At 42.4% G+C, this 18,351-nt stretch overlaps 1 protein-coding gene across 9 annotated transcripts in view; it reads right to left on the bottom strand.

Annotated features, from left to right (window-relative positions):
* The window catches only part of CLIP1 (CAP-Gly domain containing linker protein 1), a 113,952-nt gene extending 99,918 nt beyond the window's left edge, over positions 1-14,034 (bottom strand). For 3 of the 9 annotated variants that reach the window (XM_070515945.1, XM_070515961.1, XM_070515957.1), the window contains exon 1: positions 13,877-14,034. The gene's annotated coding sequence lies outside the window, so the exon portion shown is untranslated. Of the gene's footprint in view, positions 1-12,759; positions 12,830-13,876 lie in introns of all 9 variants that reach the window. The other 6 variants (XM_070515952.1, XM_070515959.1, XM_070515953.1 and 3 more) reach the window with 4 other exon arrangements.
* Between the last annotated feature and the right edge of the window lie 4,317 nt (positions 14,035-18,351).

Here is an 18,351-nt window from a genome sequence, read left to right as displayed (position 1 = left end):
ATTGTGGCTACTGTACTGGACAGTGCAGGTGTGGAATGTACGTTTAAGGCAGCATATAAAGTAGCTCTCCTTTTGGCATTGATAAGACACTTGCCAATCAAATACCCCAAATCGGGCTGCGTATGCAACCTTCGTCTTTCCTACTTCATTACAATACATATGTGAGGAAAAGATCAGAAAAACGTAAACTCTTGAACATAAAACTTTGAATAATCTAATTGTTCTTAAGATAAAAAAGGAAAAAATAGCATTTACAGCAAAAGGACCCTTAAAATATCTATTTGACAGGGGATACCTAATGTGTAAAGAAGCCCTGCTTACAGCACAGGCTCTGCCCAGTAAAACTGACAGCTTACACTAAGAGTTTGAAAATATACCCACGCAAACTCAAAGCAAAGTACAGAGATTGAGTTACAGATAAAAATTTAATAGGTGTGTCTCAAGATACAAGAAAGGAACCGAGAGTCAGCGACCGGCAGATTTAAGGCCAGTATGGCAGGAGGCAGCATTTCAAGTACAAAGAGGGGAGCGAGAGCATTATTTTACTGAAGCAGCATCTTCCATCTTTCTGACTGAGGTAAACCAATGCAGAGTGAAGGAATGGCGTGTTAAGAACATATGGAAAGATCAGCCTGCAGACTGGATGGAAAAACTGTAGGAGAGAAAAGAGAGGTGAAGGATGCGACTGTATTGTCAGCTATTAGTTTCTTACTAATCTGATATTTTTTCCCCTAAACTTTAGTAAATTGGCTTTGACTTAGAAACAGGCTAGTGGCTATAATGTAAAATGTAAGACCCAGGAAAGAAAGAGCCTTGTCCCAAGTTTTAACATCTGGAAAACTTGTTAGTCTACTGAATGAAAACACAGAATACTCCTCGGAGGATGGAGGGAGGAGCATCTTCTCCAGGGTAGAGTATCTGGCAAGCACATGAGTGGTCAGTCAGTGTGAACTGATGATGAGTGACATGAAGCCACATAAGGTCATCCTAAGGTTCTGGCCTACCCGAAGCTTGCCCCTTGAACACAGGGAAAATGTGTGTGACTTCACCAAACACAGTGTAGGGTACAGGCCACAGAAGAGCCACTGTTCACATCAGTGTAATGACAAGTGAGAGAAACTAGAGAGAAGAAGGTAGGGGACCGGAGCCATCTGTTGTCAGCAGCAACTAAATGACTGGTTTAAAGGCAACAGGATAAACCATACACATGGGAGATAAGTCACTAAGGCTGATGCCTGGGAAGACAGGGAGGGATTTTGAAATTGTCCCTCTGTTTCTTTATCCCACCATCTCCAGCAGACCATTCCAAGACTCAGGAATAATGAAAAGATTAGCCAGGGGGAAAAGGCCATGCAGCCTTGCCAGAAATAAACATACAGAAGAAGTGAAAGCCATTTTCCCACGTGGAAAGAAATAGAGAATCCATCTTCCAGAGAGCAGACTCTGTCCTTCCAAAGGGTAAGCTTAAAACGGTGGAGCAGTGTCTCAAATGTGTTGAGGAGGCCAGAGCATCTGGAAATAGTGGTGTTCTTAATAGAATACCACAAAATACTGAGGTTCAGTACAAAGTCTAAATTTTCTAAATATACCATGGCAGGAGCCTAAGACTTAAACTAAAAAACTCCCACAATAAATGGAAAATGAAATTAAGAAAACCATTGTTCATTACTTAATTTTTCATATAAATTGGAAAAAGCAGCATTGTAGTCTAGCTTAAAGATTGCCAGAGTTCTCCAAAGATCACCTAGCTGAAGAAACAGAATCTTCTAAGAACTGCAAGTCACCTGACACCTCTCTCACAGTTCAAGTTAATTTTGTACCACTTTTGATAAACTTACAGTTAATCCACAAGCTGAAGAAAGAGGTGGTAATAACATATTCATGTAGTGCTAAATTTATATATTTCAGAAATCATTATAAAGTATGACACAAAATAATAAAATAAGTTAAAGGAAGAGAAAAGGAGACATGAGAAAGGTAAAACTAAAATGTAAAAAACACCAACTTAAGTATGGGGCCACCCGTCAACACTTTCATTCAGTTCCACATCTCTCTACTCAGTTTATTACCTTGTTCTTACAGGATTTACTTACACCAACTCCAAAGAGCCATTTGTCAGAATACGAGCACTCACAGCTATTTTTCAAAACATGGTCCTCATTGTCTTTACTTGCAACAATTTCAGTTCCCTGTGCCTCTCATATGGTAGATTACTTAACAAATGTTAATTGAATATTAAATACATGCAGCCTATCCTCCTTTTTTTCATTCCATTGTCAAAAATATTCATGAACACCAATACTTCCACAAACATCTCCAACTCCTGGGTAATTCATCTGGATGGGTCCTGTTGCTGTCATCACTCTGGATTCATAAGGGAATATCTAGGCAAAAAATGTTAGAAAGATTCCAGGTAGCATAATTCTGGCTCTTCTTTAGCCTTCTGTCACCTTATTGTACTTGAGTACCACTAAGATCTATTTTCACTGACATTTATCTACATAAGTAGCATTTATGTATGTTTCATACACAATATATGATATAACTTTTTAAATAGGCCAGACTCAGCTTTAAAATTAACACAAAGAATTAAAAACGCAAACTGCATATCTCTAGCAAGGATAAAGTACAAAAGATGAAAGGTAAATAAATAGCGTAGTCACTATTTAAGGGAATCAATGTGAAAAGCCCATTTAGGCATTAAAGGACTAACACAAGCCAGTAAGGGTCAGAAAATTAACTGGCTCCTTAATTGAAACGGTGCTACAAGGGAGTTGTACTTCCCACTTCTAACTGGTAGAGCCCTTACAAAGCAATTTATAAAATCAGTCTACCAACCCTAAGTGTTGGTTTGAGAATATCATACAGTAAGATACTGAAAGTAAACAGAAAGTTTTACAATATCTTTCCATCAAAGTCAGAGGTAGAATTTTAAGTGATTGAAGACTCAGTTCAGGATGTTGCTGAACAAAGTCAGAACAGAGTATCAATAGATAGACAAAACCCCTTGAAAAATTATTCTGTGCTTGAAAATTACATGCTTTTAAAACTTAAAGTATGTATGACATAGTACAGAACACAATCTGTACCCAGAGTTTCAAAGTCTACAGCCATTTTAAAAAGGAGGGGGAGGAGGCCAAAACCTAACTAAGGCAAAGAGAGCTGGAACATTAGACCTTTTTTTAAAAGATGGAACTCTGTGCCACGATGCAACTGCCTGCAATTATGAATGTCTTTGTACAACTAAGTTTGAGTGAAGATTTATTTTCTTCCTGCTACTTAGATAAGCAGAAAATAAGCAGCCTCCCAAAGTTCCTCCATCTTCAAAAGAATTAAAAAAAAAAAAAAAAAGATGAGGGGGACATGGAAAGCCAAATAATTTGAGCTATTTTGCTCATTTACACAAGTTTCTACAAAATTCCTGTGATTCTTATACCACCAGCTTAGAGATGGATCTTAAAAGGGACTGAAATTACTAGGCCTGGTTAGTATCCCAGAAGAACTTAATAGGTCGACAGCAGTCAATTATACTAATATGTAAAATATGTAAAAAGGAGCAAATGTGCTTAATACAGCATCATAAACTTTTAAAATCAGAAGAGACCTTAGCAATCTAGTTCAACTTCCTCATTTTACCACGGAGGAAACTGATCCTGAAAAGTGAAATCACTCGTTAAGGTCACAGTTACTTAACAACCTAGGATTTAAACTCTAATCTCCAGATTAAAGACTCCTGACCCTAAACTATGCTGATGAAAAAAAGTTTCTGATCTGTAATATACAGCAGCGAGATAAATGAGTCAATCTCAAAGCAAGTTAAAATTGGCTTCCCTTTACAATCTTCACAAAGGAATAAAAGCAGGCATATTGTTGCTTGCCCTTAAACAGTCAGGCATTGCCCATACTAAGAGCAAACACACACCAACTGTTTGCTCTGAACGAGAACAGGGCATGAAGATAACTCACAGAAGAATCAATTACTTCCTTACTGTTTTTTTCTCTTTATAAAAGCCTTCTTGTTTTTACTTTGCAAATAAGCAAATTTAATACTTGCTATAGGTCTTTAGATCCAACAGAAAAAATAACCACATTTCTATTTTCACAATACTGAAGGATATCTGGCTATTTCAAGAGAAAATATCCCCTACTAATTTTACTCATTTACTAATTTTACTTAGGGTCCCTAAGAGAGTTTTCTGGACAACGAGCCTAGGTGCTATAAATGGAGCCTAGGAATTGTTTTCATTTGCATCTTAACACCCAACGTCACTGTTGGTTCTTTTTCACCTGTTTAGGTCATCTTCTACACAGACACACAGCAAGTTCTATTAGATCTTAGAAAGAAAAACTCCACCTTTAATTAAACTGTGGGAAATAAAACTGACAAACACATGACAGGACCTGAAATTTGGCAAGGCACAAGTTCTGACATGAGGAGCATGAGTGGCTTTTCCATGCTGAATATTTAATTCTTCATAAATTACAAGTTCTTCAGCAACAACTGTTCATTAAAAATATGCCGTTCAGTAACGGCAAGGCACTCCTACTCAAATTAATTTTCCAAAACATGGCAGGAAGAAAGGTTTTCATTTCTCCTCCCAGTAGAAGTGGATTTTTCCCCCATTCTGACTTAAATGAAAGGAGAAAACTCAGGTGCTGAAACGTAACTTCCTTTAGCGATGGGAAGTCAGGAAGACACAAGGGACTGAAGGGGAAGGGAAGAGTACTAACGCTTACTAGGGTCTACACACACTAATTCATTTAATTGTCACAATGACTGTACGGAGTAGCTGTTATCCTCAATTTATAGATGAGAAAACTGCACTCCAAAAGTGAAGCAGTTTGTGCAAGGTCTTCCTAAAGTAACAGAGCCAGGATTTGCTGTCAGGCAAAGGATGGAATTCTTGCTCTTAACCTGACTTCCGCTAACAGCTCTGGGGTCCCCAAGAGCAGAACGTGTACCTGTTTTACTCAACTTTGTAGCCCCAACATCTGTGCTACTGTCCCCTACAGTACACACTCAATAAATGCTTGATGAATATATGAATTAAAAGATAACTGGTAAACTCAACAACAAAAAAACAAACAACCCAATTCAAAACTGGTAAAGGACTTAAATAGACATTTCTTCAAGATGTACAAATGGCCAATAAGCGAATGAAAAGATGCTCAACATCACTAACCATTAGGAAAATGCAAATTATAACCACAGTGAGAGGGGCCAGCCCCAAGGCCGAGTGGTTAAGTTCTCGCGCTCCGCTTCAGCTGCCCAGGGTTTTGCCGGTTCGGATCCTGGGTGCGGACATGGCACCGCTTGTCAGGCCATGCTGAGGCGACATTCCACATGCCACAACTAAAGGACTCACAACTAAAATACACAACTACGTACAGGGGTGCTTTGGGGAGAAAAAGGAAAAATAAAATCTTAAAAAAAAAACAAAACTGTGAGATACAACCTCATACCCATTAGTATGGTTACTATCAAAAAAACAGAAAACAAGTGTTGGCAGAGATGTGGAGAAATTGGAACCCTGGTGCACTGTTGGTGGGACTATAAAATGGTACAGTCACTGAGGAAAACATATGGCAGTTCCTCAAAAAATTAAAAAGAATTACCATAGGATCTAGCAATTTTGCTTTTGGGCATATACCCAAAATATCTGAAAGTAGTATCTCAAAGTGGTATTTATACACCCATGTTCATAGCAGCATTATTTGCCATAGCTAAAACGTGGAAGCAATCCAAGTGTCCACTGACAGATGAATGGGTAAGCAAAATGTGGTATACACATACAACGGAGTATTATTCAGCCTTTAAAAGGAAGGAAATTCTGAAAGATGCTACAACATGGATGAACCTGAGGACATCACACTAAATGAAATAAGCCAGTCACAAAAGGACAAATGCTGTATGGTTCCACTCATATGAGGTGCCTAAGAGTACTCGAAATCATAGAGACAGAAAGTAGAATGGTGGCTGCCAGGTGTAAGGAGAGAGGGACTGGGGAATTAGTGTTTAATGGGAATAGAGTTTCAGTTTTGCAAGATGAAAAGAACTCTGGAGATGGATGGTAGGGATGGTTGCAAAACAATATGAATGTACTTAATGCCACTTAAAAATGGTTAAGATGGTAATTTTTATATGTGTATTTTACCATAATAAAAGCAAGTGAAAGATAATTGGTATTCTTTTGTACATCCTTTTTATCCTAAATGGTAGCATACTATTGTTCTGCACTTTGCTTTTATACTTAATAAATTTTTGAAGGCAAAAAATAAAAAGATAATTGATACATTCTCCGAAGAAGCTATACAAATGGCCACTAAGTACACAAAAATGTGCTCAACATCACTAGCCATAGGGAAAATGCAAATTAAAATCACAAGATACCTCACCTCACCCCGACTTGGATGACTAATAAAAAATCGAGATAACAACAAGTGTTGGTGAGGATATGGAAAAACTGGAACCTCAATCATTGCTGGTGGTACAATCACTTTAGAAAACAGTTTTGCAGTTTCTCAAAAGGTAGAGTTCTCATATGATCCAGCAATTCCATACTGAGATATACACCCCAAGATAAATGGAAACGTATGTCCACACAAAAACTAATACCCAGATGTTCATAGCAGCACTGTGAAAGTGGAAACAACCCAAACGTCCACCAGCTGGTGAATAGACAAAATGTGGTATATCCAGACAATGGACTATAATAAAAAATAAAAAAGAACAAAGTGAGCCAGCCCTGATGGTCTAGTGGTTAAAGCTCAGTGTGCTCCACTTTGGCAGCCGGGGTTCAGTTCCTGGTGCAATACACCACCGCTCATCTGTCAGTAGCCAGGCTGTGGCGGCAGCTCACATAGAAGAACCAGAAGGACTTACAGCTAGAATATACAACTATGTGTACTGGGGCTTTTGGGGGAGGGGGAGGAAGATTGGTAACCGATGTTAGCTCACAGCAAATCTTTCCTAGCAAAAAAAAAAAAAAGAATGAAGTATTGATACAAGCTACAACATGGATGAACCTTGAAAACATTTTGCTAAGTGAAAGAAGCCAGTCATATTCTGATTCCATTTATATGAAACGTCCAGAACAGGCAGATTTACAGAGACATAGAGTAGGGCTGGGAGGGTCAGGGGGAAATGAGGAGTGACTGCTAATGGGTAGAAGGTTTCTTTTCGGTATGAAGAAAATATTCTAAAACTGATTGTGGTGATGGCTGCATAACTCTGTGTAAAACAAGAGAATTCGTATACCCAGCAGTTTTCCAGTTTACTACCTACAACCAGATATTTTTGACCAAACATCGGAAAAAAGACATGCAGAAAGTTCAGCGATTATAAACTGCTAAAGACCAGTCAGAGGGACCTCCTCAGGGCAGGGAGGCCTCTCCTGGATATAAACCCAAATGTCTTTTCTCAAGTTTATTTCCTGTTACCCGCCCTCAAACTACAGAACAGCAGACTATCTGCCATTATCTCAACACGCTACTTTTACGTCTCGTATCTTTGCTCAAGCTGGCCTGGAAAGTCTCACCTCACCTGTCCCTGCCTACAAACCCTAGTTCTTCATCAATGCCAAACACAAGTGCCAATTCGTACTTCGGAAGCTTTCTTTGATTCCCTCCCCAACACACATCCCAAGCCAAACAAACTCATCTCTTCCACGGTCCCATCCCACCTCCGTTTTATCCTATACCTTGCCTAGAGTAGTTGTCTCACAAGGTGAGACAGAGAGCTCCTTGTACCTGGCAGAGTCTTCACAGCACTCAACAAATGTTTGATAAACTGGCATCTTTGGGGTTTTCTCCCACCCCACCAGACACTTTTTATTGGTCACATTCATCTGAAAAGCTTTACTATAAATTTATAAGCATGGATACAATAAACCAGGTGACTCACAGGCAACTGGCCTCTGTCTTCCCAGCCTCTTTGGTATTTGAAAGTGCTGAGAAACTCCCTTTGCACTACTGTTACCACCTGACAAGGTTATCCAGAGATCTCTAGCTCATCAAGGCCTAATTCTTTTCATCAATACAGCAACCCTATAGGGTGGAAAGGGCAGGTGTCATCCCCATTTTACAGAGCGAGAAGCAGATTGAGAGGTTAAGCAATTTGCCCAAGTTCACAGACTCACAGAACTGAGGCTGAAACAAATTCAGGACCTCAAACTTCTTAATACCGGTTCTGACTTCCCATGTTGGTTTGCTGAGACTGTTTCCACTGAACATATTACACTTTAAATTACTTAGAAATATAGGGGCCAGCCCTGTGGCATAGTGGTTAAGTTCGGGACACTCCACTTGGTGGCCCAGGTTCGCAGGTTCAGATCCCAGGCACAGACCTACACCACTTGTCAGCAATGCTGTGGCAGTGACCCACATGTAAAGTAGAAGACTGGTGCAGATGTCGGCTCAGGGCTAATCTTCCTCAAGCAAAAAAAGAGGAAGACTGGCAACAGACGTTAGCTCAGGGGGAATCTTCCTCAGAAAAAAAAGAAAAGAAACACAGATCCAGACATAAATATTCTTTTTAAGTATAAAGAAAAAATACTGGAAGGTCATATTCTAAAATAATGAAATGATTTTCTCTGGACAGTAGGATTACGAATTTGCTTTCTTCTGTTTTTGTATGTGTGTGTTTTATACCTTATGCATTGAACCCACATATTACAAGAGAAAATACGTTATTAAAATGTAAGGGCCACTGTAAAACTAGTATATAAGGAAAATATAAGCCTGAGAACCTAAAAAAAAAACTTCACTGGAAAACATTTTCTAAAATCTAAATTTCACTCTGATACTAGATTCTAAGCAAGCCACAGACACCTTACAACAGAAATTAGCAATATGGTTTCATGTGATACACATGCTTTTTCCTAGTCACCTATGTGTGAAAGAAACTTAGTGATAAAAGTTTTCTTTCACTGAGGCTGTAAAAAAGTTACGCTGCCTATAAAGGTTATTTATTCTCTAGTCTGCAAAAGAAAAGTCTAAATAGGTTCTTTCCTGCCTTAAGGTATTAGAGGATAATGTCTCCAATAAGATTCACTCTAAGGAGAAAATCAGTTAAAGAGAGAAGGCAGGAAGTCAAAAGAGTTAATTAAAAGGTCTTTAGGACAATATTCCTAATATTTCTTAAATTTCCTGGGAGGGAGAAAAATATGCCAAATATTTCAATGCACTACTTGACTAGGAATTTGTAGAATCAGGGGGAAAAAACGCATTCAAGTTGCCTTCCCTTTATACATCAAACCCAAATTTTGGATGATTTGCACGTCCTGAACATCTGGATCTTCAGGCCCTTAACTTCAGAGAAGATCCAGTAAATCAAGGACTCGGCAATTTTAAGTGTAAAAAATGGGCAGTTAAAACTGGGATCTAATCCAAGCTATACTTAGACATAAGTCAGCAAAGGAGAACACAAATATCAAACCAACTCAATTCAAGTCGGAAGTATACTAGACCTTACGCTTACAGAAAACGCGAGGGCAGCAAAATGCCTGTCTGTAGTGTCATTAGCATCCCTGAGGAGAGGGAGACGAGAATCATTTCCCCAGGGAAAGATGTACCAGAGATCCCCCAGAGGATTCTCTAACAGGACTACTTCCTTTTTTCTAAGATTTTGCAAAGAGTACTTTTAAGATTTTGTTGCTGAACCACAATAAGATCGACAGTTAAAAAACAGACCCACCCACTGAGTTAGTGCTAGCGGAATCTGTCCTTCTGGAAGTGCCAGATGGAGATTTAAAAAAAAAAAAAAGCTCTTTACTAATTGTGGCCAAGATTCCTTGGTACTTGGTGCCAGGGCCAGGATATTAACCCAGATGTCCTAGCCAAATTCAAGGTTGGTTAATTACAGTCTGCCAACCTACCCAAAAAAGTAAAAAGGCCTCCTCTGTTCCCCTCATTGAAATCTGAAGAGAAGTCACTCTTACTTGAGATTCTTGTATGGGATCATCAGTCAACACGTTGTCCCTTAAAAGTGCACTGTAACTCAAATGCTAATTTAAAGCATATGGATTCTTTGAGTTCCATCTACATGGAAAACATACAACACGTATATTAAAAATATTTAAGATACTATGATAGTTTAAAGTTTCCCTAAATAGTTATCAAAAAAAATCATATCCGGGGTAATACTGACACTGCTTTTGAATTAAGATCGAAGAGACTTACATAAAGGTTTATATGAAACATAAATTTTAAACCATGAAACTTTTTTTTTTGAGGAAGATTAGCTCTGAGCTAATGACTGCCAATCCTCCTCTTTTTGCTGCAGAAGCCTGGCTCTGAGCTAACATCCATGCCCATCTTCCTCTTCTTTTATACATGGGACGCCTACCACAGCATGGCTTTTGCCAAGCGGTGTCATGTCCGCACCCAGGATCCGAACCAGCGAACCCCGGGCTGCCGAGAAACGGAACCTGTGGACTTAACTGATGCACCACCACCAGGCCAGCCCCATAACCATGAAACTTTTAAGACTAAAAAGGAAGGCTTTGCTGCCAGGAGCACAATTCCAGGAAAAAGCTATACTGTACATGCAAATGTCAGTTACAAGGCCTCCCAAGGTTGAGCAAAGAGCCTGCATACAAATAGGAAAAGCACACTCTACACTCAACAGCAAGTCTGAACATCAAGCACCGCTCTGGCCTTCCTGCCAGCCACTTTCTTAAGGTTGCACTGCCAACAGATTCTGTGCATTGCCTAATATAACATAAACTAGGGTTCAATTTCTAGCTATGTATTCACTGGCTGTGCAGTCTTTTAGGCAAGTAAGTGAGGCTCAGTTCCCCCATCTTTAACTTTTTCTTCATCAAAATCACTAATAACATGGTATAAAATTATTCCATATCTTTCATTATTTTAAAATATTTTAATAAATGTTTTAAGGACTACAACCTATATGGCCTTAAATTATCTGCCTTCTCCCAAGCTTCCACCTCAGGACCTTTGCACTTGCTGTTCCCTCTTCCTAGGATGCTTTTCCCTCTGGGATCTACATTCCCTCACCTCCTCTAGGTCTCTACTCAAAAGTCAGGTTCTCAGCGAGATCTCCTCTTGCCACCCTAAGATTTCCATTACCCTAACTCTTGTCCCCAAAACTTCATATTCCCCCTTCCCTGATTTTTTTTTCTTACCACGTATCACTTCCCAACATACTATGCATTTTACTAATATGAGTATTGTCTGCCTCCCCTACTCAAAGGGGAGTTCCAAGAGAGCAGGGATTTCTGTCTGTTTTATTCACTGCTGTATCACCAGCATCCAGATGGCACCTGGCACACAGTAGGTGCTCAATATCTGTTGAATGAATACTAAATGAGACCTAATTACAGCCCACAGATAGGTACACATTAGCCCCACAAGCTGCCTTTAGGGAAACTATCACAACACTTCAAAAATACTACTATAAAGGACAACTACAGGCTTGCCCTGACTAATAAACACTGTCCATTCTGTACATCAGAAAAACACACTCCACCTCCCACCTCATTTGTACAAGGAAAGGAGGAAAGAAGCTAATTGGGATAAAGTAGAAAGTTATATGAGGTTAAAAGTCTCATTTCAGTTAACATTGTATAGACAAAGTGTTCTTTTAGTGTTAACAAATATTAAGCCATCTCTCTGTGACTTTACTAAACTACCTTCTGTTTTTTTATTTAGCTTTGTCTTCTATAAAACCAGTCTTGAAACTAATGGACCACATATTTTCAATTAACTAAATAATACATATTTACCGAACACATGGGACTCTGCAGAATCCTACAGAGGATGCTATAAAGTGAAATACAAGGTCCTTGCCATATATACCCCCAGAATATAAATGTATATATATATAGACATATCTATATATGTCTATATATATACATTTAGGTGCCTACCTTTGCATGGAGTATAAGAGGACAAATTTATCTCTCATATACCATCTATTGGGCTTAGAATCCCAAAAGAGACAGCACTTAAGAAGCGAGAGTCAAACATTCCTGAGTTAAGTTCATAGGCATTGATGGGTCATACGGGGTGTGAGAAACTCAATGTTACACATTGAGTAAAAAAAATTTTATTTAGAATAAGTAAGAAGAGCACCAAACTCCTAAAGAACAGAAACCAGATCGGCTTATGTTGTGCTCAAGCACAAGTAGGAACTTAAGCAATTGCTGAAAAAAGTAGGGAAGGGCAGGATCTTTATCTTCAGACAGAGTATCTCGCAAGGGCCTACTCAGTTTCAGTTTTTTACCCTTCTGAACTAGGCCTAGTGGGAGGCCTGAGACGTACCTTACTACTTTCTCTGAACCTCAAAAACCCAGCACAAGGCCTTGGCCAAGCAAGCACCCACTTCCTTTGCTTTAATAAAGGCCAGCTTTGCTCCTTGCCAGAGATCCTCCATCCTAATTTAATAACCAAGCACCTGGAGTCAGAATAGCTGAGCCCAAATCCTGACACCACTTACTAGCTATGTGACCCTGGGCCAGGAACTTGACCTTTCTACGCCTCCTCTGTAAAATGGGGATAATGATAGTGCCAGCACTGGGTTACACTGATTAATGAGATAAAACACATAAAAGACTTGCCCAGAGCCTGACCATAGGAAGCTCTCAATAAATGTTAATGGCATTATTTCCAGAGAAAAACTGCCCCAAGGCTGGGGAGCAACATACTTGAGGTTTCTTACAAAGGTTATCATTAAAGCCAAAAGTCAAACACATTTGGTACAGATACTGTAAGTAATAATAATAAAAGGGTGACACCAACCAGAATGATAACCATAACAGCAGCAGCAGCAACACTCCTACTGAGCCTACCGGCCAGGCACTGTCCTAATCTAAAACAGGAACAAGGCAAGGTTGCTGAATCAAAAAAAAAAAAAATACAGAATTTTCCCCACTGTCCTTTCTAAATACAGTAATTGGCCCCCAAGTTTTGCTAAAAACAGGTATCAAACGATTACAGACTTCAGACTTAACGTGTAATTTCTTCCCACCGAAGAGGAGGGGCTGTGAAGGGAGGAGGGGGCGGTGCTCGGGTCCTGCCAGATGGAAAAACCACATGAAGTGGAGAAACGGCCGAGTTCCGGGTTTGCCCCCCATCACAAGCCGGTGCCCGCCGCCCAGGACCTCCCAGCGACCGGCATCCGAAGGCTCTGCCTGTAGAATGACCTCCGAACAAGTGTCATCTGCCTTCCGAGCCAATCCCCTGCCGAGGCACAAGGTTCGGGCGACGGGGCAGCGCTACTATCTCCCAAATCTTGTCACCTCCTGTCATCCCCCCGCTCGGAGAATCACAGCCCCACTCGGGGGGGAACAAAAGCCACGGCCAGGCCAGGCCCGAGGCCAGCCGGGGCCAGCCCGCCGGCCGGCGCCCTGCGGAGGCCACGGCCACGGTGCCCTCCACGCCCGCCCGCGGAATGCTCAGGTGACCGGGCGGCGGCGCCCGGGGCAACAGGTCCTGCCGGGCCTCGGCCTCCCGGGGGTCCGGCGACCCCAGGCCCACCGGGGCCGGGCGGAGCGGGGCGGGGCGGGGGTGAGGAGGGAGCGGCGCCCGGGGCGGCGCAGGGCACGGAGTCCACGCTCCATCTTGAGGCGGGCGGAGAAAGGGAAGGCCGGGCTCGGCGCTGACAGGGCCGGCCACTTTCCCGGCTCCGACGAGAGCAGCCCAGGGACCCCGGCCTCCGGGCCCACCCACCCGGGGCTCCAGGGGGCCCTCGGGGACGGCCCCTGCCGGACGGCGGGCCCGACCCCGGCCCCGAGCCCCGAGCCCCGAGCCGGGAGGGCAGGAGCGGGCCCGGCAGGCCGGAGGGAGCGGTGCGGAGGGGTCGGGGAAGGGAAGGGAAGAGGGCCGCGCCGCCCCCCGCGCCCCGCGCCCCGCTCACCGCTCGCCGCGCCGCCGCCTCGGTCGCCGCCAGCCGCCAGCCGCCGCCACCTGCCCCACTGCAGCAGCAGCAGCCGCGCGGCCGCCGCCTCCCGCCTCCCGGCTCGTCGGCTCGGGCGGGGGAGAGCGTGACGCGCCGCCGCCGCCGCCGCCGCGGGGCCGGGCGGGCGCGCGCCGCCGGGAGAAGACGCCGCGGCGGCCCCTCCCCGCGCGCTCGGCCGCCGCGCCCTCCCGGCCCGGCCCGGCCCGGCCCCGAGCCCGAGCCCGAGCCCCCGCCGCCGCCTCTTTGTCTGCCCCCGCCGCTGCCGGGGAGGCGAGCCCCAGACCCCCCGGCGCCCCCGCCGCCCCGCCCTCAGATCCCAAGGAGGACCGGGAGGGGGAGGAAGGTGGGAGGGAAACCCCAGAGGCCTGGACTGAGGGGCTTCTCATCATTTCTGTTAGTTCCCGGTTTTCTCTAAGTGTTCCCAGAATTTGCAAGTCACACCCGATAGCTGCATTTAGTCTGGACCACAGCCTGTTTGCCGTTGATTTTTTTTTTTTTGCCAGACCCAGGGTGAGAAATCCTTTGAATCAAGCTAGGAGGAGCTGCCCACCGCAGGTTAAGTTTAGGAGCATCTTCTCTGCCCTCCTCTCCCTCCAGGGAAAGACCCAGGGTGAGGAATCCCCGGGAAAAAAGCCGAAGGGAGCTGCCTACAGCAAGTGAAGCTCGGCAAGGACCGTCTCTACCGTCCGTTTCCCTCCAGGGAAAGACCGAGGGTTAAAAAGCCCTTTAAACAAGCCCAGCACTTGCTACGTTAGTTTGAGAAAAGCCTCTTTCATTCGCCCCAGCCGCTTGGACTGAAGCCCTGGTTAATGTCCCGTCCTGCCTCCTCCCCATGGGATCTCCTTTAGAAGCTTTTGAAAAGGACTGGCGAGGAGGCAGCAACAGCCTGCTCAGGGCTGCTGCAGCAGAGGCCGGCCAGCATTTCACTCCCATGGACCATGGCAACCACAGAAGCTTGGCAGCTTCTGGGAGGAATTTGCAGCTGTCAGGGAAGCCCAGGATCTTGCGGCGACTCAGTGGTGGATAAGGGGGCGGGGGTCTTCCTCCTCCTCTCCCGGTAGAAGAGAATAATCAGGAGGGTGACCCCCTTGCTGACCTTTATTCAAAGCACCGTGCTGCCTGGAGTAACAGGCTGCACAGAGCAGGGGGGAGGGAACTACACTGGAAATGCAGAAGTTTTAAACAAAGTGAATTTATCTGTTGGCCCCTCCCCTCGATTCACTTTTAAATCACAAAAAATTCTATTTCCTAATTCAGCATCTATGTGATTTGCAAGCTGCAAGGTCAGTGTGGTGGTGGCACCCTTGAAATCCAGTATTCATGTTCCTTATCTGAAAGGCACACCTCACCCCCTCATCTGAGCACTTTCAGCTCTAATAAGCAACCTACATAATCATAGATGCTGTAGAATAAGGCAAAGACCACTGTTAGCGGTGGGGTGCCACTATGAATACTTCTGTTTTTTCTACTCATTCTGCTGAGCCTGTCTTTATTTTAAAATGCTGACATTTTGTTCATCATGGATTTTTTTGCAATTTATTTTGATTTTTTTAAGATTGCATTAAAATATTATTTCTCCTGACTACTGAGTTTTTAGCACCCCCTTCAATTTTGTGACCAAGGCCTAGTCCCAGCCCTACTATCAGGGCATTGACTGTGCTCAGTGTGGCCAGTGTCAGGACTAAAGAAGTTGTTCACAGTCCTGCTTCAAAATAAGCGTTTACATTCTGTTTTTAGATTGAGCCACTGAGGTTTTAAAATGCATGTCCTCTGTAAAAGTATTAGAACAGTTCAATTGACAAGACCTTGGAAGATGGCAGAAGTAGAAAGCCAGGTAAGAGCTCCCAGATCTTCATTTTACAAAGTGGGGAAGTTGGTAAATACCTGGAGTTTTTTTGCTGGAGCACAAAATAAAGGTTTAATTGTATCATTAATGTAACCAGAGATAACTACAAAGAGTGGTAGGACTGTGTTGAGGGGAGAGATGGCGGTGCTTTGGTTATAACAGAAACTCAACATATAATGTCTACAGATGATAAATAAATAACAATGTAAGTGTATTTTTAGAGATATGTAAGTTACCACCAGAAGAACTAAAGGCAAAAAATGAGTGGTCTCTGGGGAACAGGGTTGGGGGGAGGGCAGAACAGTGTTGCTTTTCATTATGAACCCTGTTGTACTTTATTTTTTAAAACCATGTGAATGAATTACTTTGATTTCTTAAAAAAAAAGATATTTAAGGTCCTCAAACAAAATGAGTAGAGAATATTCTCTGTAAAGAGATAGATGCTCATGGTTTGTTTCTACACAGCTCTTTAGCATTAATTCTTTCCGTGACGGTGTTCTGCAATACAGCAGGTTTATTATTTTATTAGTGGCCTTCCTCCACCTCTACTAGAACGTAGATTCCAAGAGAGCAAGGATTGTTGACTCATTCATCACTCTAACTGCATCCCAAGAATAATGCTTGGTCCGCAGTAGATTACTTTTAAAATGGACAGAATCTGAGACTTTGGGTTCTAAGTAACTGGGGACTTTTTCCAGTATTTTGTCTTTTTTTTTAAAGAACAATAGACGTTCGTTACATAAAATTACAGCAAGCAAAATGAAAAAAACAAAACAGTTATAATCCCGCACATCCACGAAGGAACTAATAATTCTTATTGCCATTCAAAAACAACATTCAGTATGAAATAGTGATTGGAGAGTACTTTGTAAACTGCTATGAAGATGTGAGGATTTATAGAGCTTTTAAAATAGAAAATGAAACCAAAGCTGTCATAACAAGAATACTCTTTAAAAGTACATTTTTTTCTTTTTCTTTTTTCTTTTTTGTAAGTTCCTGAACCATGATAGGTAGGTAACAATTAAAAATGTAACTCCTAAGAGAGTCCATGATTAAAATAGTCTTTATAAAGAAGATATAGGAATTCATTTTCACTATGCTATCTTTTAAATTACATCTGCTATTACTAGTGTTGTTTCAGAAACCAGAATCAAATTAATTTCATTCACTCATCCAAAAAATGTTTCCTGAACCCCTACTGTGTCCTAGGCACTGTTCCAGGTATTGAGGGTAGAGCAGTGAAGATCAAGTCCCTGTCTTCCTTCCCTGACTTTTACTGCTATCTGGTTTACTAAAGCAAGGTGGATAATCATTGTTCCATGAGTTCCACTGGTTTTATACTCACAATGGATATAATGCAGTGGATATAACCAGTGGAAATCACCAGACCACACCCCTTGTCAATTTCATTCAACTCTGCTAAAAATTGAGGGAGAGATTTATAAAGCCTGTTAACTGATGTTTTAGGAAATGTTAACATTTCCTTGCAAAGGTAAGGAACTAGTGCTGGTTCATTTAATCAAAAAGTGACTGAACCAGAGCAAGACAGTGTCTTTAACTGCAAAGAAAGGAAACCAAAAAATAAATCCCACAACACTTGATGAAGCATTCAGACTATTTTGGGCCAAAAATTAATTTTATCACTGAAACCAGTGAAGACTGTTTGCCATATCTAGTTTATACAAACAGTGCTGATGGTGGTGGTTTCATGGAATTTTTCAAAAAACGAAGCAATGGAAGAATGACAAGCTAGTAAATTTAAATTCATACAATCACTTCTCAAGGAGAACCATCTTGTGACAACAAAAGCTGTATTGTACACGTTCCGTTAACAAAGAACAGTATCAGTGCACCACACATCAGGACGCAAACTGTGTTTGGGGCCTTCTAAATAGACTAGTGCTTTGAGTGCGTGTAGTTTCAAGATGAGGGGGTTGAACAAGATGCCTTACAAAGTTCCTACCACAAACATTTTTAGGATTCTGTGACTTTTATTGGTAAAGCAAAACATTTGCAGAAATCAGTGGTTGATGCAGCAGTTCTGATCTAATTCAATAAATATTTGTTGAGTGCATGAAAAGTTGATTCTATCTTCAGCTAAAATCAAGCAGACTCAAATACATGTATATACATGTTCACAGCAGCACTATTCACAATGGCCAAAAGGTGGAAACAAGCCAAATGTTCATCAACAGATGAATGGATAAACCAAATGTGATATATCCATACAGTGAAATATTATTCAGCCAAAATTTTTTAAAAATTAAGTACTGGGGGCCGGCCTGGTGGTTAAGTTCACGTGCTCTGCTTCGGTGGCCCAGGGTTCGTGGGTTCAGATCCTGGGCGTGGACCTACACACCACTCATCAAGCCATGTCCCACATATAAAATAGAGGAAGAGGGGCCAGCCCTGTGACCGAGAGTGGTGAAGTTCGCACTCTCTGCTTTGGCGGCCCGGGGTTTTGCTGGTTCGGATCCTGGGTGCGGACATGGCACCACTTGTCAGGTCACGCTGAGGCGGCATTCCTACGTGCCACAACTAGAAAGACCCACAACTAAAAAAATATACAACTATGTATTGGGGGAAT

The sequence above is a fragment of the Equus asinus genome, chromosome 8 (assembly GCF_041296235.1).
Source record: "Equus asinus isolate D_3611 breed Donkey chromosome 8, EquAss-T2T_v2, whole genome shotgun sequence".
Lineage (NCBI taxonomy): Eukaryota > Metazoa > Chordata > Mammalia > Perissodactyla > Equidae > Equus > Equus asinus.
The sequence above is the reverse complement of the archived record's forward strand: the minus strand, read 5'-3'. Positions and strand labels throughout refer to the sequence as shown.